Genomic DNA, 23,072 nt, shown 5'->3' on the forward strand with positions numbered 1-23,072 from the left:
CAATAGGCATTTCTTGCTGACCTTGGACATTCTCATGCTGGAAATCATTTCTCCCTCTGTAGGGCCCAGAAAACTGCTGGCAGGGACCAAGTACGAGATAGGGACATTGGTATTATTTGTCCTCATTTTTCAAACCTGAATAATTTTACTGATTCTTTAGTGAAGGATGTGATCCAGCAGCTGTTTATATAGGAAGTGACAGCAAACACCAGCACAGGAATGGTGAAAAACTGTTCACAAATGAAAGATAGGAAGAATACCAAAAGTGAGATGAAAAAAGGTTTTTTCCGACAGAAAATACAGCATAGAAGGACACCTTTGCATAGCCAAGTCTTCTCCTGAAGAAGAAAATGGGAAAATTGAGCTATTTTCATCCTTACCCGCTCCTCACGTTATTTACTGCCACTGTTAAAGGAGTGTGCCTTTCACACAGGATAACATTTATGTTGCCTTCAGAGTACAGGGAAACTATAGGCTAACAGAAATTAATAATTTTTGAATATTCTTTGATCGCCTCTAACCGAGGTGTGTCCTATGAAAGTTTAGATAGGGAGGCAAAGTTATTGATCTATCGCTCGTTTTCTAATCAGATCTATTTGAGGTTGTGCTTCTTAGTTTATTTATTCCATTTTCAAGCACTTTCAAGCTTTTATGTCAGAAACAGTGACCTATACTTTTATTTTATCCTAAATTTTATACTTTCTTATTTATTATATTTACACTGGTGCTTCTAATGTGCATTTCATTGACAGAAGTTCAATACTGGTGTTTTAAAAGCCTTCAGCTTTACCTAACTGATTACTATGGTGTGATAAAGGTAAAATACAAACAAAAGAGAGGCAGTGGAGGATATTGCCACACTTCTAATGTGCCCCAAGTAATGCATAGACATTTAAAATAACTGAAAACCAAAAGCACATAAATAAGCATAAACATGCAATGGTAATTCACTTTCAGATACCAGTGAAAAGTAATTGAGAAAGTGAATAATTATGGACTTGATGGATAATTGGATGGTGGCCACAGAAGCAGTAAAGGTATTAGAGAGAGGTTTGTTTCCTGTTAAACAGCTGCCTATCTGGACTCCTTTGCTGATGTTCTTGGTTTTGATCCTATTGAAACATTTAATTTTGACTTTGATTTTTCTTCAAATTATATTGATTTTGTCTAGTCTAATATAAATCAAGATTTGTGTTCTTTATTGTGTAAAGACTTATCTGTATTGACGTGTGCTAGACTGACCACTATTACATAAATTCTGCAGATACATAGATAATTGCTTTCATTTAAGAATGCTAACTCATACTTTTATTCTAATGTTAAAATCTTTGGACTTAATTATAGTTCAAAATAAACGGACACTTCAAAATGTCCTAATTTTCATTTGGAAGAAGACTTTTGTTTTTCTATTGAGCATTAAATAAATTATCAAATGAAAAGGACAGGAAAATAACAACACTTTTCACATCACTTTGAGATTTCACTACTGTGTTGCAAGCCTTTCGCAGGAACAAATTAACACATTGTCATGCTATTAAAAATAATTTTGTAATTTAAAAACACTCAGTTAAACTTATGCAGGTCAGTAAATCTGGGCACTTCTTTAAATCTTTAACACTTTGTTATTGCAGTTACAGTCTTCTTGTTGAATAGGAATATTTCATTTTACATGAATTTGGAGTGTAATAAACAACCTGAAAAATAATGTCATAAATCAAATAATTAGGTGGAAATTTAAGTCAGCATTTATAGAAATAGAGGAACTTCTCTGATTCTCATCTGACATAGTCTCCAAATTTCACGTTCATTCTTTAAAGTACAAACACAAGGTTTCACTTAAAAATATAATTTCTTTTATATTGACAACACGATCCTTACCCTAATGTTATTTTCAGAAACATCTGAGTCATCTTAACAGGAACTATTTAAAAAGTATTCCAGAAACAGGGATCCCACTATTTCTAACAGTTACCAGCAAAGCTGCATAATTACACAAAATGAATGATATTATTTGCTGTTTTCCCTTTCTGCTGTTTCCCACAAGAGCCACACATTTGTGCATCAGTCAAGTATATTTAAGGGGAAAAAATGTGTCATTCCCACTGTTGTGTTCCTCCTCTACACACTGCAGTTTATAATCTTTCTAGGCACTACTCTCAAAACTACCATATCAAATTACTAGCACAGGATGAGTCTGATTATTTATCATTCATCACTGCACCTAGAGATTGCTGTGATTAACTCCTGGTCATGCCTGTGCTTGTAGGAGCTGTGTGATGTTTTTAAGATCTGTCCATGTTTCTTCATTCCCACTCAATGCCATGCCTGGTCTCAATCTCACTTTTATCCTCACTTAAGTCATTCACAGCAAAGGAATTTGAGGATGTAGGTATAGATAACCAATTTTAAATCCTTGCTGTGGGTGGCTAATGGAGGGTTTTCCGGAAGAGTGGATGTTTTTCCTCTTTTCTCCCCTTAAAAAATCCAGCAAGATTTGTAACCACTTGATCCCTTTGCCTCTTGGTGAAAAAACATTATATTCCATCTCTAGTAGCTTTCAAAGCATCCAATTTGCGCAAATGAGAAGTACTGAATAGAAGTGGAAAAAGATTGCTCTTAGAGTAATTCATTCTAATGCTAGGAAGGTTGCATACTAAACATATTGCAAATTGATTAACTATCAGAATGATCCACATAAATATCCTCCACTATTTTGAAAATTAAATGTGCTTGACCACTGATCTGGCAACAGTAGTTTACCTCTAAAATATTCTATGAGGAACTGCATGACTTAATTTCTATGATTTGTGTATTCTTATTTATTTACATATTGTAGCAATTTATTATAGAAAAACCATATGGAAACCATAAACTTGAGCAGATTATGTTCAAGAATTTTCAACTCCAAATTGAAACAAAGCAAATTTCTATTTCATGCAGACATATTCTCCAAGTTGTTAACTGGCTTTCTAGGAAATGGATGTTGGATCTTCCACAAAATGTATGTTTTTCCTCTCATTAGATGTATTGGTGAACTAAGCACACACCTTTTTATGCTGTTGTTGAAGAATATTTTTTTACTTCTCTCTATAAAGTTCTGATAACCGAGATAAAGAATAACACCTCAGCCCTCCTCAAACAATTTATTTTGGTTTCATGTATTTACTTAGAGTATGGAGTTTCTGTTGAGATATAGCACACTAACAGCTGCTGAAAAAACTATATCTATGGAAAAGTAAAAATATCCTTTTCCTTATTCCCTTGTAATTTTATTAATTTAGTTATTTTGATTTCATACTGGTATGTCTATTGTTGTTACCTTTGCAAAACAACTATAGAAATTCCATAGACTCTTCCCACACTCTTTAAGAAGTAAGTTTATCTTCTAGTCACCAAGTAACCTTTATCATCTGAGCCTGTTCTTACAAGGTCTGCCAAAACTCTTGCCACAGATAAATCTTTTATATTTTCCCAGGTCCTGAATGTCATCCTTTTAGCAATCATTAAGCTTGTATATATCCATTTTGATGATGCTTTAGGGATGCCTTTAATTCCCAAAATGTCAGACCAAATGCAAACAGAAGATTCTGAGCGTATTTTGCTTCCAATAATTTGATATTATGGACTTAAATAATTTACATTTTCATTCTGAGAAGACGGTTATGGCCTCTGCTAGAAGTTAAGCATGTTAGCGTCTTAATGTTTTCTCCATCACATTACTTTCTTTTCCAGTTTGAGAAGAAAATTCCATAGCAACTTCCAGATGTCAGTAACCCTCTAGAAGAGAAACAATATTGTTAGAAAAGTGGCATGACATTTATGCTGGATTATCTCCATGAATTACATTCAGTTTGGATGGAGAGTTCAAGTGAAAGTTTAGAAATTTAATGGAAAGTGCATTTATTTCTTGCTTTCTTTTACTACAGTTTTGTTATAAAGGAAAGAAAGAATCTTTTTTCACAGAACTTTCAATGGTCGAGGAGAAAAATATGAATTATACTTACTTTATATAGAAAGGAAATTAGGAATAAAGTACCTTCTCCTGTTAAAAAGCCCACAATATTTTAAACAAGCACAAAGAATGTATTTTATAAATGATTGTAAACTCAGTACAGTATACCACGTACAAAACAATATTTGATATACTGTAAGGTACTGCTGTTCATATACTGACACTGTACTAAACTACGAAAAATAAACTAATGAGGCACACTTTGCCTGGGATTCATCTGACTTCAATGTCTTCAGTGGAGATAAAGTAGATCTGTTGAAAGGGCCACCGTAATAATGTATCTCACTAGCACATATCTAAACCAGATCATTCAATCAATCACACACACACCCAGCTGAATCTTTCCTGTTTTACTAGTGCTATAACTTACAGTAACTTCAACTGTCCTCCAACTTCCAAGAACAAAAATAGCTATTTGGGAAAACTTAAGAAAACAGAAAGTAGAAATAATGAATTATCAGGGAAAACTTCTTAATTAAGAAGCTATGAAGCACAAGGAATAATGGAATTGGCCATCAGGAAGGACATAAATCTAATTTAAATCTTTTACTAGACAAAATACTAAGCTTGTGCAGCCAAGTTCCAGACTTACTAGGAATTGTTTCTCTAATTTATCTCTAATTGCTGAGTACCTGAGAATAAGTAACAGTGAGCTGTCAAGCAGTTAACACAGATAAGGTCTTAAAGTTCAAGACAATCATCAGCCCTCAAAATTTAGTTCTTGTACTGCAAAGTAATTTCTGTTTATGTAAGACTGAACAAGTATCTCTGTCTTCCTTACAAACACTTCAAAAGTTATTGACTGGAATTTAAAATGTATAAACTTCCTCTTAGAGTCCAGGTCCCCTAAACATTTTACTGCTGAAATGCAACCCTGAGTTCTACACTGAAAAAAACACAAATATACACCCAACTCAAAAAACATTTCAATATCCAAGTGAAGTACTATCCAAGTGGTCTACAATACTTGAAGAAGAATTTTTTAATAAAAGCACACAAACAAACATTGCAAGTACAAGTGTCATGAAAACCTGCCCATGCAAAAAACCTTTTTTTTTAAGTTATGGGTCGATCTGAATGTTTAATGATAAGTCATAAATTAATGAATATGTATTTCATATGCTGATACTTGCACATGTACTGGGAGTCATGTGGCAAACACAAATTACAAGTTTCTCAGCACAAAAGGATCAGGGAGCTGAAGAAGTTCTCATGACAACCACTAGGAACACTCTGTGTGTTTTGAAGAACAGGAAGGCTGTAGGACAGCAGAGTGTGTTGACACACAATCTAAAAATAAAAGGTCCTAACTTTTCTGGTCTAATTACAAGATGTACCCATCAGATCCACTGACAATCAGAAATTTAGAGAAAGAAACAATAAAAAAGTTACAGATGCGGGATTTGAAGTACAATGATAGAATAGCACCTTCACAGAAAGCACTGTCGACACTTAAGCAATTTGTTAGCCAGGACTGTGGGGGTTTCTGACCTGATAGGTGAGAAACATTAGGGGAAGAAAAGAAAAAAGCTGACAGATAGGATATTTTACAACTGTAAGGATATGTATTGCTAAATCCCAGTTAATTAAAAGTTCTTCTGTTGAAAGGAATATATGCTTAGAAAGATTTTGGCATTCAGTATGATGATGTTTTTACAGTGACAAAAAGAACTTAGATTTGTATGACATACTGTGCTCAGAAATTTATTTGTGGGCAAAATAAAATATGGAATTAATTTTTTTTTCAACAATTCACTCAAGAAAATAGAGATGCTAAGGTATAAAATGGCATGTGTGTCTTTTTTTCTTGTCATTAAATGAATGGGTTCTGTAAATGGAAAAAAGTGCTTACCTTTGAAAATCCACAAAAGTCTCTCATATAATTTGTGTAAATGTATTTAATCTGCTGAGAAAGTGATTGTAGTCACAGTCCTGCTGCTCAAGTACTGATTTCTAGGACTCGATTCAAAAGAGTATACACAGCCTTGCTGTTTGTTCCATCTAGTGCCAGATGAAATTTAATAGAGTATGCTCCTTGCTTCAGAAAACTGCAGGTATCTGCTTACTACACTGTCCTGCTTCCCTTGTGAAACATCTTAGTCACAATAAGGCCTTTGGTAAGCAATCTTCAGGCTACTAAATCAAATTTTGTGTCTCTACAGCCCTTCCAAGGACTGAGAGTTGTCCTGTATAATGAGAACTATACTAGAGACTAAGCTGCAGACTGTCAGATCCAAATGTGGGTGTATTCAAGTTGCATAACAGTTTTTCTCTCTCCCTAAAGGAAAAGAATGATGGTTTATCTTACTGGAATTTCTGTTTCACAATTGTGCCCCATTACAAAACTCATAAACTTCACGGATTTCAGCTAAACGTGTATTTCCAAAAGCATGTCTACATTGTACTTCAAAGGAGCCAACCTGGACTCAGAATTAGGCATTTCTGAATCAGCAGAGCTAGAAGTAGCTGCAGTTCAGGGGTCATTTCTAAAGGGCACACTTGCTTCTAAATATACGTAAGGAATGAGCAATTGCTGTTTGATGAGAGATGGCTGGTAGACTTATAATTGTTTTCTGACTGGCATAGAGGTAAATGAAGTTTTTACTGTAAGCGTAAATCTTGCCTTGTCTTGAATGAAGGTATTTTATATTAATTTACAGCAGTTCAAGGAAAATACAAGCTTGGTATTTTGTTTTGGCTTAGTAACAATATTTTAACAACCTGATTTTTATTTGAAGTATTAAAAATTGCAATGGGAAATAGTAAATCAAGCAATAAATTCTGGTTAATTTTACTTATCTATTTATCTATATATATTTTTTTCTAATAATGAACCTGGATCTCAGCCAAAATGGTTATGTCTGTATTAGTCAGCTAAGAAGTGTTAAGGAACATTTCTAGGAACTGAAATTTTGCTGATTACATGATCAAATTTTTAGAAAAGTCCTTGAAAGTTTTGTTGTCTATAAAATTAGAACTCTGAAATAATTACCCCATTTTTTTCAGATTTAACAGAGAATATTCAATAGAATAGTTTTTGAGGGGTTTTTTTTAAGTCTGAAATTTTATTAGGTGCTTGGGCAGATACTGGCCTTGATAACAGTGAATAGCCTCAAGCAATTTGCGAGCACAGAAATTGACAAAATTAGCAAAAAATACAGTGACATTATTCTTTTGCTACTAATAATATTTTTTTTTATTTTCAGTTTTAAAGTAATTGCCTTTTAAAATTTATATTGCAGAATGAAAAAATAGTGACAATCATGAGGCCTGTTATTTTGTTTGCATTTTTCTGTTTTACATCTTTATGCATTTTTAAAGCTGGTTGACCAAAACCTACTGATATGTTAAGACTGGGACTATTCACCTCCCTATATAGTAGCATAATATTGTTTCCATTATTGATTTCTATTATTCTTGTTATATTTTAAAAGTTTTAATTTTAGTAGGCATTGTGTTTTTCAAGAATTTCATGTCATATCAGCACACTTATTACACATTGCACTAACACTACACTGTTCCCTAAGACTACTTGCTCCTCCTACTAACATCTTTGGGCCAGACATTTCCTAGAGGGCCTTTCAGCAATTCAGCTAGTTACTTTTAAGAATTCTTTCTCCATTATTGTTTCAATTCTTTTGAGTAAAACAAAACTTAAGAAGGGTGATTCCCATTTACAGAAACTTTGCTGATTTCTATTGTATTATGCTCATTTGTGTGTTTCACACATACCTTTAAATGTGTTTTCAGCCATTTTGTCTAATATTAAAGTCATGTTAATTTTTAGGTTCACCCCTAACACATCATTTAAGATGGCTACAATACTGACTACCCTCCAGTCTACTTGCACAATAGTGGAGATCAATGAGGAACTCTATTTTTTGTTTTCAATTCAGTCACTTTGATAGGGATTTTCAGAGGTCACTAATGTAGTTAGGTTCCAAAATCCCATTAACTTTTAGTGAAAAATGTGGATTGTACTCCCAGAGCTCTGAAAAGTCTTAATTTTCAGTCATGAGTGCTCCTCAATGAATGCTGTTTCATCCTAGTCACACAGTGATATGAATTCACAGTTTAGCATAACATCTTCCTTTTTAATACAGCATCACTTTGGCTACAATAGAAGTGAAACTTAATGCAGAAATCATTCATTCCTTTTCACATAAAGCACAAAGTGGTAATAATAGTTGTGTCAGTTTGGCCATATCCTGAACCAACCATTGACTTAAATACTTCCATTTCATGCCTGTGGCTTAGTTTTGTTCAGCATACCTGCAAATGTCATAAATGCTGTTAATCTTTTGCATATTCCTCTTCTTTGTCTTTCAAGGACTTTCTTCTGTCCTGTGCAGTCTGTTTTTCCCTGCTTGGTTGCTACCATACGGTGCCAATTTTACCTTGCAGATACCATCACAACTCCAGCCAGTTGATTTACACTGCTTGCTTTGAATTCAGAGCTGCTTTAACCTCATTTCTGAAGCTTGGAATAGACCTAGAAACCTGAAGTTCCCATTGCCTTGTAACTTTTCTAAAGCTGCCAGAGTTCAGTTATGTACACCATCTTTTCTAAAGTAGCCAAGAGACACTTGAACTGTGTTACTTTTACATTGTGAGTCTGTATTGAAGAAGGATGTACAGCAGTAGAAGGTAGCTCTTTAACTGCCTTTTACAGTGCAGGATAAAACAAAAAACAAAACAAAACAAAAACAAAACAAAACAAAACAAAACAAAAAAACCCCCACAAACAAAACAAAAGAAAACCATTGTAAAAAAAAAAAAAACCCAAACAAACAATAAAACATATCAAACAAACAAAAAGCCACAAAAAGAAACCCCAAAACAAAACACCCCAAACAAACAAGTAAACTTTCACCGGAAGAGTACCTTGTTCCTTCTGATAACTAAAAAATCCCCTGGAGAAATTCTGTTACACAGACAATTACCTGTGCCCACTACAGGAATAAGATGCAGAAACTGCTGGTCAAGACACATGGGTAGAATGGATATAAAAGTTCATGCTAACAATCCTAAGACCACATGAGAAAAATCTTCTTAGGCTTGCATCTTGCAATCAACACAACACCAGAGGATAAAATTTGACATTAAATACCCATTATCATTTGTGATCATTTATAAATCACACAGAAACATGTAACTTTGAGATCTCAGGCTGAATAGCCAGAAATAGAATTGAAAAGTGTATCTTTATTTTTGATAGATTCTAAACTGTTCTGTCTAGAGGTAGAAAGAAATGTCACTAGAACAACCTACAATAAATAATATTGCAAACCAAGGTGATGTCCTTGCATATAGAGTTATATAACTATATGCTAGTTACATAACAAAAAAACTTAGAATGATTGTTTTCCACCAGCGAATTTTCAGCTTCTTATACTCCAAAAATCTTATCTTGGAATGTTTGCTGGTTTAGTAAATTATGACTATGTTCTATCTAGATAGAATAACGTATTTTTTTCGTCTAATTTACATCCAGTTTGTTTTGGTGGGAGGAAGGAGCATCAGAAATTTTTAACTTTTGATCAGAGTAAAGAACACGTTTTCTTGAATGATAGGGAAGATACTGATTTTCTTCCAGAATCTATCTTGGAGAGAACTGACTGAATTAAAACAAAACAAAACAAAACAAAACAAAAAAAAATTATCTCTGAATGTTTAACATGGAATGTTTGAAAAAAATTCTTGGAGACTTCACAGCATCTGTAAATATATGTTTTTCACCCAAATTTGTGAATTGAATATATATATGTTCTTGTTTAATACTGTAGTGCGAAGTGACCCTGCAGATATTGGCTTCAGCACAAATAGGGGGAAGAACCCTCAAGGAAATAACTTCCTGGGATTCTTACTGTAGCATGACTGGAAGGAACTACAACTAGTGTAATTTCTTGTCCTTCACAGAAAAGTTCTGGACATGCTAGAAAACTAAAATCCACTGAAATTAAGAAAAAGATTTTTTATTCTTGAATTTAACAGAAATGGGACTCAACAGAATTTATTAGAAACAGGCATCAAAATCCACCTGGAGAATATATAAGATCAAAAATGTGCCTTGAGGATGAGAGATTTTGTGGAGTTGGATTATTTTTTTAATTTACTCATTTGTTTGACTCAACAACATTTGCACATGGTAATATTGGATTTGAAACACCAGTAATGGTCAATTTGAAATGATTTTAGAATTTAAAACACTTATTCAACTTAGTTTTGTGTCAAGATTTGTAAAACAAATTGTGATCCTGCTTATAGTCATTATATATGGTATTATAACTGTATTTTTCAAGATCCTTGTGATTTCTAACAATGAGATATCTAAATTCCACAGAATACCTTGTATTAAAGTAAATGAGGCTTCTAACAGGCTGTTATGGATTTAGAGATGTGAGATGCAAAAGAAGTCTTTGTTTCCTAATTTTTTAATTTATATTTGTTCTGCTCCAACAGAAGCACATTTTAATTTTATGCTAAAGAAAAGAGATAGTAAAAGCCAACAACCGCGTGCACTCATTACTGCTGAAATGAAGGCTTAAGTAGGGACAAAGCAGTAAAAGGAAATTGAATGTTAAAATGGTATTTCTCTGCATCAGCTTCCCAGTTTCTATTTTAAATATTGGTTGCAGAAGCCAAAGCAAATATACATCTGTTTTGCATTGCAAACTGACTTGACACATTGAACAGAGTATTTAATCTCTTTTGGACCCACAGAATGCAAATCACGATAATACCTAGGTGCTGTTGTAATGCCTAAGAGTACTGAAGATTTGCGTTATGATGTCTAACCTACCGCACACTGAATTTGTGTTGTAATGTTATTCCAATGAGTACCAGATTTTGTCATACACAAAAGCTTCAACCCTATGATTGCAATATCCTGCACCTACACAGCCTTTTAAGTCTGTATTTGCATATGCAAGTGCATTATTAATGGCAAAAATTATCTCCCTGCTTTGGACACGCAAATAACATATCATCATGCTAGTTACTCCGTTCCATCCAGCATCCAAGCAAATGTCATTAACTTTTAATCTTTTGCATATTCGTCTTCCAGAGGAAGTGATCAGACAAAATATAAGGATTTATAGAGTTTTCCTCCTCTCTTTCTTAGCCTGCACGCCTGGAAAACCAGAGAAATCCAGGGTTTATTTTGCAGACACAAGAAAGTATCGTTTTGAAAGATATGAAATTTTCTCTCTGAAAATATTTGTAAATGTTTTTTCCTTCCTTCCTTCCTTCCTTCCTCCCTTCCTTCCTTCCTTCCTTCCTTCCTTCCTTCCTTCCTTCCTTCCTTCCTTCCTTCCTTCCTTCCTTCCCTCCTTCCTTCCTTCCTTCCCTCCTTCCTTCCTTCCTTCCTTCCTTCCTTCCTTCCTTCCTTCCTTCCTTCCTTCCTTCCTTCCTTCCTTCCTTCCTTCCATCCTTCCTCCCTCCCTTCCTTCCTGCCTTCCTCCTATTGTGAAAATGCAAGGTCAGTTCATAGTTGCTGTCCTATGAGAATCTTCTCAAGAAATAGTTCTGGTACAGCTGAGGACAAGGTGCTGCTGAAATCTTTTTATCACACATTTTGGATTTGTTTCTTACCACTTTCTGCTTATGAAATTTCGGAACATAAAAGCAAAAGGGACTCTCTGTGTTGATAAGTCCTGACATCCTGCTGGTAAACAAGCAACCTCAGCAATACTATGCATCTTATGATATTTAGCTCTTTTTTTTCACCTCTGTGATACCTCTTTTGCATTTTCCCTATGAGCCTCTTAATAAAATAAGTACAGTAATTTCACGACAATAAGGCGCACCAGACTATAAGACGCACCCCCCGGAAGCCGGCACATTTCGCAACTTTGTAGATCAGATAAGGTGCACCGGACTATAAGGTGCGCTTTTTTCTTTGCAGCGAGGCCCCGCCCCCAGCTCCCTCCGCTGCGGTTGGTGGCCGAGACCCCTCCTCAACCCGGCAGCCATTGGCCCCTGGGCCGGCCTGTACCTGGCGGGGCCGGGCTATGTCCGCTACCACTGCGTGTAGCGTCCCTGGTGCTGGGGCATGCCTGCCGCTGCTCTGTGCAGGGTCCCCGGGGCCCCGCTACTCCGGGACTTCCCTGGTGCTCCGGCTGTCATGCGCCCCACTGACACACCTGGAACCCCGCACTACCGGTGCGCTCTGGGAGTCCCCTGGTGCTCCGAGTGACCCAATGCCGGCGGGCTCGCCCCTTGCCACCACTGCCCCAATGCTGGCGGCTTCCCCCCTCCACCCCACACAGTGGCCACTCTGATTCCGGTGGCTTTCCTCTCCTCCCCGCGGGGCAGCCGCCCCAATTCCGGCAGGCGCGCCTTGCGGGGCCACCTCCCCAATGCCGGCAGCTTTGCCCCCCAGCCCAGGCTGCGCCGCCGCCCTTTCCCTCCCCCACGCGCCAGCTGCCCCAATGCTGCTGGGCTCGCCCCGGCCAGGCACTGGCCTGATGCCGCCACCAGGCGGGCTCTGCTCCGCTGTGGACTGTTGCGGACTCGCACTTCTGGGGTGGCAAATGTCGCAACTTTGTACATCAGATAAGGCGCACCAGACTATAAGGCACACTTCTGGTTTCGGGGGAAAATTTTAATCAAAAGGGTGCGCCTTATAGTTGTGAAATTACTGTACCTCCTTCCATCATTTTATATTGCTTTTTTTCTCCTCGATTGTATTATAGGCTTTGGAATCTGTTTCCGCTATTTTACTGCCTCTTTTTTTCTTTCTTTCCAAATCCTATTCTATTATAACTAACCCTGTGAGGTAGTTTAAAATTTCTGTATTGTAGAATTCTGACAAACACATAGTTTAGGTGGTTCATCTTAAGTTTTATTCACTTTTAGATATTTTTGCCTGGGTCTTATTTAATAGCAATGACAGGAAAAAGGATTTTTGCTTTGGCAGTTGAACTCTGAAAAGGAAACACAAAATGAAAGTGTAAGTTTCTGTGCTCACTCTGCGAGGTTAGAGGAGGTGTAATCAGCTGACAGAGATCAGGCTGGACTCAGAATTGAATGGAGGTCTCTCCTGTCCATCATCGTGGAAGAGGGAAACAGTGAGCTGATATTACAGCTGCTGGTGAATGACTGGATCCTTGACAAAGCCCTGACTCACAGTAAAGTTAACGGAACAGGATGTGGATGTGACATGTGAAACCAGTAGACAGGACACATAGCAAATGATAGAGAAACTTCAAAGGTACCTGAAGAGCTGGTTTTTGGGAAAAGAGTCTTGTGAGGGTGACAGCACCATATAAAGCCGAGATCATTTAGGTAATAGTACCACAAACAACAATAGATGCAGCAAAAGTGGGATCAATTGAAAAGAAAAAAATGTTTTGTTTATTTAGGAGAAGGTTGGTGTGAAGAAAAGACAGCTAAGAGATGGGTCAAGAAACAGGAGGAGGAGTAAGTGAGTAATGTGATCAGTGCTTTAAGGGAACACATGAGCAGCCTCCAGCTTGATTATTGCAATCTAATTAGGACATTAAACTCCTCTGTTCTGACAATACCACAGGGGTCAAACCTCCCTTACTGGTGGTGGTTTCCCTGGCTAGAAGGAAATCAATGAAGCACTGGATCAAGCACGCGGGCATTATCATGTTGGCATCCATTCTGGGCCTGGGAGCATGGAAAGATACCTTCAATCCCAAAGAGGAAAATTAGGTGATTTACTTCACAGCTCTGTTGTGAACATCCTATATGACCTTTAATATACTGTTATCTGGACTGCTATTTCTCATACTTCTTCTGTTTTGTTTCAAGCAACAGCACCTCTGTGCATGAATTGATCTCTAAGGATACAGTCATATTGGTTGTTTATCACCAGTGCCTTACCAAGCTTAATTATTTAATTTGACATGTACATTGGTACATTAGATCCTCACTTATGTCTACAAATCTCTGCCACTCCAGATCTTGATCTTAGGTCACCTTTTCAACACCACTGCTTTAGATATATTTGTTCAGTTATTATTTACTAAAATCTAAATCAAAATTGTCTTCTACAAAACAAGAAAATAAAAACCTATGATTAGGAATTACTCAGTATCTCAATATTTGGGTCATCATCATCTTTTTCTTGAAGGCAAATGTCCTTGATAAAAACATTGTTCTTCTGACTTCATAAATCATGGCTTCAAAAATCATGGCTATAAAAGATGTTTTAAGTTAGTCACTGGAAGTGGAGGTATTTAATCATTACTTACTTTATTCTATAATTCAGCTCAGTTTCCTAAACAATACACAAGAAAGAAATAAAATGGTTTAATCCACTTTATTGGTCTCTGCTATATTCTCTTTAAAGTGTAAACAACATTAAAAAATAATTGAGCGTATACTTGTAAGTAGCATAAAAAGTTATGACCATGATTCTGAATGCTATATGGAGTTAATTTATTGTGGAAGCCTTGTGACCTCTTTTTTATTCTCACTTTCTATTTTTGAGCTAATTGAGTTTGGTCTAGAATTGAAATCACAAATGAATTTATGCTTTAAAATTCAATTTTTTTAGTGGAATGAAAAGAATTATTCCAGGGTCTCAGTCACCAGAAGAGAGTAAATTTGGATACTGATGGTATCATTTGATCCATACAGATATCTGTCTTATTTAGATTAGCTGTTCAGAGGTAATGAAGAAGATCATTAAAATTGTCTGATCTTCTCCATAAGCTTTTTATGGCTCTGATTAAGTTACTTGGGAGCATTATGCTATGCTTGAGGGGGTAAATTGACTCATTTTTGCAATAGTCTTATTAATTAAGTCTGCTAGAAATCTTGGAGTCCTTTACTGTATCCAGATTGTTTGTAAATAATTTATTTGAATGTGTGTATGTGTTCAATGTAAACTTTGTTTCCTTTTCCCTCTTTAATCCTAAAATAGACTTTGCTCATAGGAAATAAAAAGCAAAATTTAAAAGCCCAGATTTCTGGTTCAATAAATTGTTTGGATAAGTTTATGCAAACTACCCTTCTTCAGCTGGTTATATTTGGAACACTAATTTGAAACATCTTGGAGGAAATCTGTGGATATTTCCTCTTTGCAGAAAGTCAGATTCAGAAATCTTTAAGCTTAGGTATTTTAACTACTTTTTGACATATTTGATGCATGTACATTTGCAAATTGTCACATAGAAAATGAAAGCTCAAAGCTGAAGTATCTCCAATACATTTTAACTTTTTTGTCCAAAATTTTACTTGAACTGAAAACTTTTAGGAGATAAACTAACTTCAGAAATAATTAAATTTTTCATTGAACTGTAGGAGAAACAGACTTGATAAAAGCCTGTGGTCTGTATGCTTATTTAGGTTAAGGAAAGGGTCCAATTCTGTCTGGAAATCTACACTGCACTCCTGAACACTTGGTCCTGGTTTAACTGTGGAGAAGCAAACCATTATGAATATTTTTCGTTTGAAGTTTTTGTATGTGTAAGTATTATAGCAGGATCCTTACTGAATCTAAGTCTCATAATGCTTACTGCTTTTGAGCAATGGACAAGGATTTTTGCAGATTTGGGAAAATATTTGGGTTTTATTAAGTTTTGGGCGTTTTTTTCTTAACCTGAAAACATCCATTGATGTGAAAGGCTATATTCTATTCAACTCTAATGACAATCTGTTAATCTTTATAATAAAACAGAATAATATCCTGTGGGAGAAGTTCTTTTCAAATTATTTTCCACCATGTCAAATTAGGATCTATTTGGGGAAAAGTGAGTGAAATCCATTCATGGAAAATGCACTTTAAAACAGTGATTAATGTTCCATATAAAGTAAAGACAACCAAACAAGGAAAAATACATAGTTAGGTGTGAGACTTTGTGGATAACAATAATATTAATAAATATATTTACATAGTTAATAATTGAATCCTTGATAGATAACTCTTAAAGAAAATTGCTGTGATTCCATTCCCATGGGATGTTAAACTTATGTGCTTACTGTGCCTATGTATCACTGTGCTCATGTGATATAAAATGCCTTATGGTATATGTTAGGCAGGTGCCTTAGCCAGAATGTAAAACCCTAAGCTTCTAATAGTAGTTTTATTGTTTTCCCTCTTTTTTCAAAGAAATTAGCATTAACAACCCTACTTTTAACTTCACTGAAAGTGGAAAAAAGACATAGTCCTCTCAGGGAATTATGAGTTAAAAAGTTAAACCTTATAAAAAAGGAGGAATGAATCGGGCATCGCTCCAACACCTGGTACTGGTCAAAGATCTCTGCACCAGCTCAGAGATGATTTGTTCAGTGGCACAGTCAGTCTCATTTTTATTGAGTTCTTGGTATAATTACAGCCTGAAACATTTGATTTAGGGAAGCTCGGGGAGTTTTTTGCTTGTTTTTGGTCTTGTTGGGTTTTTTTTGTTGCTGTTGTTTACTGCTGTTAGGTATGTCAAGAGAATTTCCAGGTACAGTAATTTCACAAATACAAGCCGCACCAATTTGACCAAAATTTTGGTGGAAACCCGGAAGTGCGGCTAATATTCCGGGGCGGCTAATCTATTAACAAAATTCTAAAAGCTGCCAACACGGAAGTGAGAGCCCGCGGCAGCCCCAAGCCAAGCTGGAGCCCGGCCGGCCCCGGCAGAGGTGGGAAAGCCTGGCAGAGGCGGGGCCAGCAGTGTCGGGGGCGGGCGGCAGAGCCTGAGCCAGCAGGGCGGGGGAGCCCGGGAGAACTGGGGCTAGCAGTGCAGGGGAGCATGGCAGAAGCAGGAAGGCCGGCGGGTGGGGCTGCCTGGCAGCGGGGGAAGCCCAGCATAATCGGGGCCAGCAGCGTGGGGGAGCCCGGCGGTGCGGGGGCCTGCAGTGCCGGCCAGGGCGAGGAAACGCGGCGGCGGTGCAGACGGGAGGGGGCGGCCGGCGAGCGTGGTGGCGGCGGCGGCAGCCCTGCCGGCGGGGCGAGCGAAAGCGGCGCTCGCGAAAGCGCCGCCCGGCGAGCGAAAGCGCCGCCACTCGCCGCGAACCGCGAGCCGCGAAAGCGCCGCCGCTCGCCGCGAACCGCGAGCCGCGAAAGCGCCGCTCGTGAAAGCACCGCCGCGAGCCGCGAACCGCGAGCCGCGAGCCGCGAGCCGCGAACCGCGAACCGCGAGCCGCGAGCCGCGAAAGCGCTGCCGCGAGCCGCGAACCGCGAGCCGCGAAAGCGCCGCCGCGAGCCGCGAAAGCGCCGCGGGGCGGGCGCGGCGCAGGGCGGGCGCGGCGCTCGCGAGGCGCGGCGCGGGGCGAGCGAAAGCGGCAGCGGGGCGGACGGCGAGCCCGGCGGCGGCAGCCCTGCCAACCGGGCGAGCGAACGCGGCAGCGGGGCGGTGCTGACGGGAGAGGGGGGCCAGCGAGCCCGGCGGCGGCGGCAGCACCACCCGGCCAGCCCCGCCGAGCCGTGGCGCTGAGCTGGGCCACCCGGCCCCGTCGGCAACCATGAGCGGGCCGAGCCTGCCTGGCCCCGCCCCGAGCCAGTAAAGCCCGCTATGCCGCGATCCTGTTACTAATTGGCCAATTTGTGAAAGCTGCGCACGGATTCTCGCGACGAACGAAAGTGCGGCTAATATTCGGGGTGCGGCTTATCTATTGACAAAGACAGCAACATTGTCGAGGCACCGGGGGTGCGGCTTATAATCCGTGTGGCTTGTATTCGTGAAACTACTGTAAGTTTGGGATTTGAGGATTTAGAAATTCTCTGTATAAGCAGCAAGCTGTTTGAGATCATGTGGAAGTGAAGAGCCTGGGTGAGAGGACTGCTGAAAAGTCTTTCTGCTTCACATGACCTTGTCCTGGGACCCACTCTTTCAGGGACTGATTCTCATTCAGATTTTAGTTGGACTGCAGAGCCTTGCTCAGGCCTAATAGATTGGAGTAGGGTCCAGTTCATGCTGACTTGGCAGCCTGATTTGGGATTTTTTGTTGACAAGGTCTGCTGTGTAAACTTTAGAAAGCCCTGTTCCAGTCAGCTTGCTGCTTCTCTTCAGATTTAACAGATGAGCAAGACATTCTGCTAGTTTTAGGAGTGATCAGTGGCTCACATGGCTCATCTAGTAAACAGGAATGCAATTTTGCTTGTCTTGGTCAGCCTTATTCCAACAACTTGGGTACTTCAACCTTTATTCATTTGTTTAGAACATGCACAATTGTCTCTGCTCCTATCAGGAACCTAAATAAATGAGCAAAAATGTTCCATCTTAGGTCCCCTGTGAGTTGAGTTGATTTATATCTCTTCAGAACAACGTCTTGCCAGTCCATCTTTCTCCTCTGTCTCTTATCTGTTTGCTGCCCACCACTTTTTTTTCTCCTTGTTGGTCTTCCAAAATTTCCTATGGAAGGCTGCTTGTCCCAATGACAGTAGACTGAAAATGATGGTGAGTCCAACATGATGATCATAGCCAAAGACAGAACTCATGGAAAAAGGGAAGACAAAGCCAGGTCTTTACCAACATATTACCTCTGAGTAGAGGTAACCTTGGGCCCTGGAGATAAATTAAGAATCCTGAATTAAGATGAACTACTGGGTACGACTGGAGGGAAAATCAGTTATTAAAAATAAATTTCTGTCATTTTTTTAGCCATACAGTCATTCTCTGGAGACCTTTTAACTCATTATCAATCAAATTTATTTTGAATATATTGAACCTTGTAAGAACAAAGTGTTCTATATTTTTTCCTTTCACTTTTGTCTTTCCTTTATCCATAGTGTTTAACAATTGCTGTTGTTAATTTATATTCTGTTTTAAATATGTTATTATCTATTTGATAAAAGGCAACTATAAAATTCCCTTAGATATCAGCTAAGTACACAAGAAGAGAAAAAATGTTCAAAAGGAAAAAAATCTACAGCTTGCACAATACGTTTTTCTTAATTTAAATCAGAATGCTGTGACCAGAGACATGAAGAGCATTTTTCTCTTAAGAGTTGTTTCAATGTGGTCACAGGTGATGGCTTCATCTTTTGTTTCCTTTTTCATTGTTTGCATCTGACCTTGCAATAGCACACACTTCAGCAGAAGTCTGAGTCATTTGGAGAGCCAGTCAGATGAAGAAAATTCTCCTTTTCTTAAGGGAGTGAACACTTTCAAATCTCCTTGAGTGATGTTTAAGTGATTGCTCTTCTTATTTAATCGTGTTGAAATAAATTATAGGAGATGCTTTTCCTATACCAAATATAATGATAGTTATATGTACTAAAAAAAAAATCCTCTTCTTCCTATTTAATTTTCTTATTCTTAAGATTTCTATGATAGTAATGCTGGGAAAAACTGGGGAAAACGGAAAAAAAAATCCATGTATTTACAATGTTACTCATACTACAAAAAGAACCCCAACCTTAAACTATAATTTCAGCAGGCAGACAAAACATGAGATATACATATTCTATTAAAATCTGTAACTTTGCTGTGGTAGTAGTAGGGTTAAAAAGAAGTTAATATTTGCTCTCTGTCAGATTTTGTTTCTTCCCTGAATGGTGGTGGGGATGTATGTCATTTTGGCTTTTGTGACCATCCTTCACCTTGTGAGTGAGATTTATAAATCTTAGAATGAATTTTAAATCAGCACTGACATCTATTAAGTCTTCTTATTTAAAAAATGACCTGGCAGTTAGAGGTATAATAACAAGAAAAATAAATTAGTTTTACTCTTAGGACTACCAAGAGACCTTCAGAGAGACTTCAGTTTTCAATACAAGATTACTTGTACAAAACATCATATCCTTGCCGACTGTGAGGTCACTTGTGTTTCATCCATGACTGCCCCATATTCCACTCTGGGAAGAAAGTGTCTCACTGATTTCAGTTTATTCCAGAAATGTTTATAAGCAAACTTTTACCAGACAAAGTCCAAACAGCCAAGGAAAAGTTGAAAAAAGTATCCTCTAAAATGTAATTTTCTGTAAACACTCTAGGAGGGTAAATAAAAAGGACAGATATGCCATAAAAGACCTGACCACCCTAAAGTATGTCGCTGTAAAATCAGTTTTGATGAAGTACAAAGGGAATGAGTAAACGGGAAAATCATTGTGAAATTTTGTGAATATATGGTGATTTTCTTGAATATAGACCACTTGAGAGAACTCTAGCATCAATGCAAGTTGTTTAACTAAATAATTTTGCTGACAACATTTTCAATGGGTTGACTTCAGAACTAATGAGCAATCTGTGAGAGCAAATCGGTTCAATTGTTATCTAATATAAGGCAATACAGTGGATATAGTAAAAGACAAAACCTCTCTCTTTACTATACCACAATGCAAGAACTTTGCAACAACATTTTTATGCTTTATGATAGCAGCAAAGGATCATTATTTCTTGGTTTGGATTTTTTTTTTTCCCATTATAACCTTTTAACCTTTAAGCCTTCATTATTATATCAAAAAACAATCTCCAGCGAACAACTTGATCATGTATGAAGCTGGGTGGAAAGTTAACTTCAAAATAAGTATACTTAGTTCATTATCTTTAGCTACAGAAAAATAATGAACTTTTGTGGCTTTGCAAGAGTTGGGGAGGTCCCCTGGATATGGCTCCTACTGGTATTGGCATCTGGTCTGATGACTTGTAAACACACAGTAAATGGTTTTTGACTATCCAGCTGGTTTCTTTTGTATAATCAAAACCGGCTGAGAATATTTACTAAGTATCCTTTGTATCTATGGTAAATATATATTGTGATATATATTGTGTATTTGCTCTCAGAGACCTTTTTTAATCCTATTATAATTTACAGAATTCCAAATAAATCTCATGCATTAAATAAGAACATAAAACAAATTATTCAGAATGTGCTGTCAAGACAAAACAATACATTTTCTTTAAATTTTCTCATTTTCTTTCCAATTTTTTATGTAAAGAAATTTTCTATATGTGAAATATATTTCATATTAGCTATGAACATTTTTTTGCTCTCCAAATATACACCTGAAAGCTTCAGAGGACCCATTTTCTCACACTATCCAAAAAACTGTTGAAAACAGTAATTTCCTGCAAAATAGATATATGTATTTTCATTCATATATGCATATATATATGAAACATTTTCGTTGCCAGGATAAATAAGGAAAAGAAAGGTGATCCTTTTCATCTGCTCCGCCCATGTGAGTCACACCTGGAGTTCTGAGCCTAGGTTTCCCAATATCAGAGTAAGCTGGACGTATTGAAGCAAGTCCACTGAAGACCCAAAAATATTATCAAGGTCTTGGAGCATCTCTTATTCAAGGAGAGGCTGAGAGAGTTTTGATTGTTCAGCATGGACAACAAAGTTCAGAGGGATTTTATAATTGTGCAAAAATAGCTGATGGGCTATTTCAAACTCAACAACTCAAAGATTCTTTGATCCGATTACTATGAACTGGTAAGCAACTATTGCGCTAAAATAGGTGTTTAAAAAAATGTCCTTCTTAGTGAAAAAATACAATATTCTTCTTTGATCAAGAATCTGACCTGAATACTTTTGATCTTTAGGCAAATATACAAGTTTCCATAATCAAAAAAAATACCAAAATTCTGTGGTTTTTCTCATTTTCTCTTGCTTTTTTGTCAGCATGGATAAGCCTTAATCTAGGTTGTCAACTTTTTATCTTGAATCAAAAACCATCAAAACTTTCCTGAATATTCATAAAAGTCATTAAAGTTATTAATTACTTGATTACTTATTAGTGACTCGGTAGTATTTCAACTTTATCAGCTAGTCATCTTCAGCCCTCTCCAAAAAATGAAAATGAAACGGGGTTCATAAATTTACAGTGATATGCAGTAATGGCATCACTGCAAAACAATGATCTGCTGTCCTCACCTTAGAAGTCTTATGCATATAATTAAACATAGGAGATGTGGAAGAGATCTCCCAGAATCATTACCTTAGCTGAGCCTGAGTGATAGAGAGAAGTGGGTATCTCCAGACAGCAATTTATTCCACCCAAGAATTATCATTTTAGGGGAGGATATATCACTCCTTGGAGATTTCCATCTCTTTCCACTTGCAATTAAGACTGTTTTCTCGCTATTGAATATATCAGCTTAGAAAAGTTATCTAATCTCATTAGAAAAATTCTGTGAACTTACATGAACTTCGTATTACTCAGAAATGTCAACAATCTGACAAGGAGATTGAGAATTTCATGCAGAGAAGTCACTGTATACCTCTCATTACTTTTTAATTCTGCCCTGTTGCCATATTAAGGTCCAGTTATTAAAATTACTGAGGAATTTCTCATCCCAGATTAAGGTGCGAACAAGACCAGATGCCAGTGACAATAGTAGGGATTTTATTTAATAGCAAACATGAGGGAAAGAAAAGGGGAGAGAAAGAAATAGGGAAAGAGGAGCTTGGGGAATTGGGGGTGGGGGGGAGGGAAGAGAGAGGTGGAGACAGACTAGGTAGAAAGTATCATCTCTCCATGGATCCCAATGGTATTCTGTTGATCCTCTTCTTATGGGCTTCTTGATGGTGAAGGTCCCCCAAAAATATAGAATCTGATGGGTTAATATACGCACATACCAGGTAGGAAACTCCAGGAACCTTCTTTGGGTAGGGGGCAGTTTTCCATCGTGTCTTACAGCAGATTCTGAGTTTGTTGCATCATGTGCAGTCCTGTGGTACAAGGCTGCAGGAATGACTCTGGGGGCACTATGGGGGGCCTTTGATGAATTAAGGCACCCCTCAGCTACCTCTCATGTGAATTTCCCATGGTTGTGGTCTTCCCATGGGTGGAGGGTCCACACCCAGAGGTTGCAACACACCCAAACTTCTCTGCCCTCCTCAGTATGGGGGGAAATCTGTGCAAAGCTGCTACCAGCAAATGGGAAGAGACCATTGCTTTAAAAAAATATTTTTCTTGTTTACTTGTTTGTTTCAGGTGATTGAAGAATGAGTTTTCCCTTAATCTAATCTCAGCAGTTTGACTTTCAGTCCAAAGTGCCAGTCAGGCATCTTCAGGGAGGCTTCTCTAGCTGTAGCTTCTTATACAGTTTTTGTTATAATGAGCAAAACTTTATATCAATGTTTGAGCCATGAACTACTTCAGTCTCTGACAGGACACCTGTGTGAAGGCTTCTAGAAAAGTCAT

The sequence above is a fragment of the Catharus ustulatus genome, chromosome 3, assembly GCF_009819885.2.
Source record: "Catharus ustulatus isolate bCatUst1 chromosome 3, bCatUst1.pri.v2, whole genome shotgun sequence".
Classification (NCBI taxonomy): domain Eukaryota; kingdom Metazoa; phylum Chordata; class Aves; order Passeriformes; family Turdidae; genus Catharus; species Catharus ustulatus.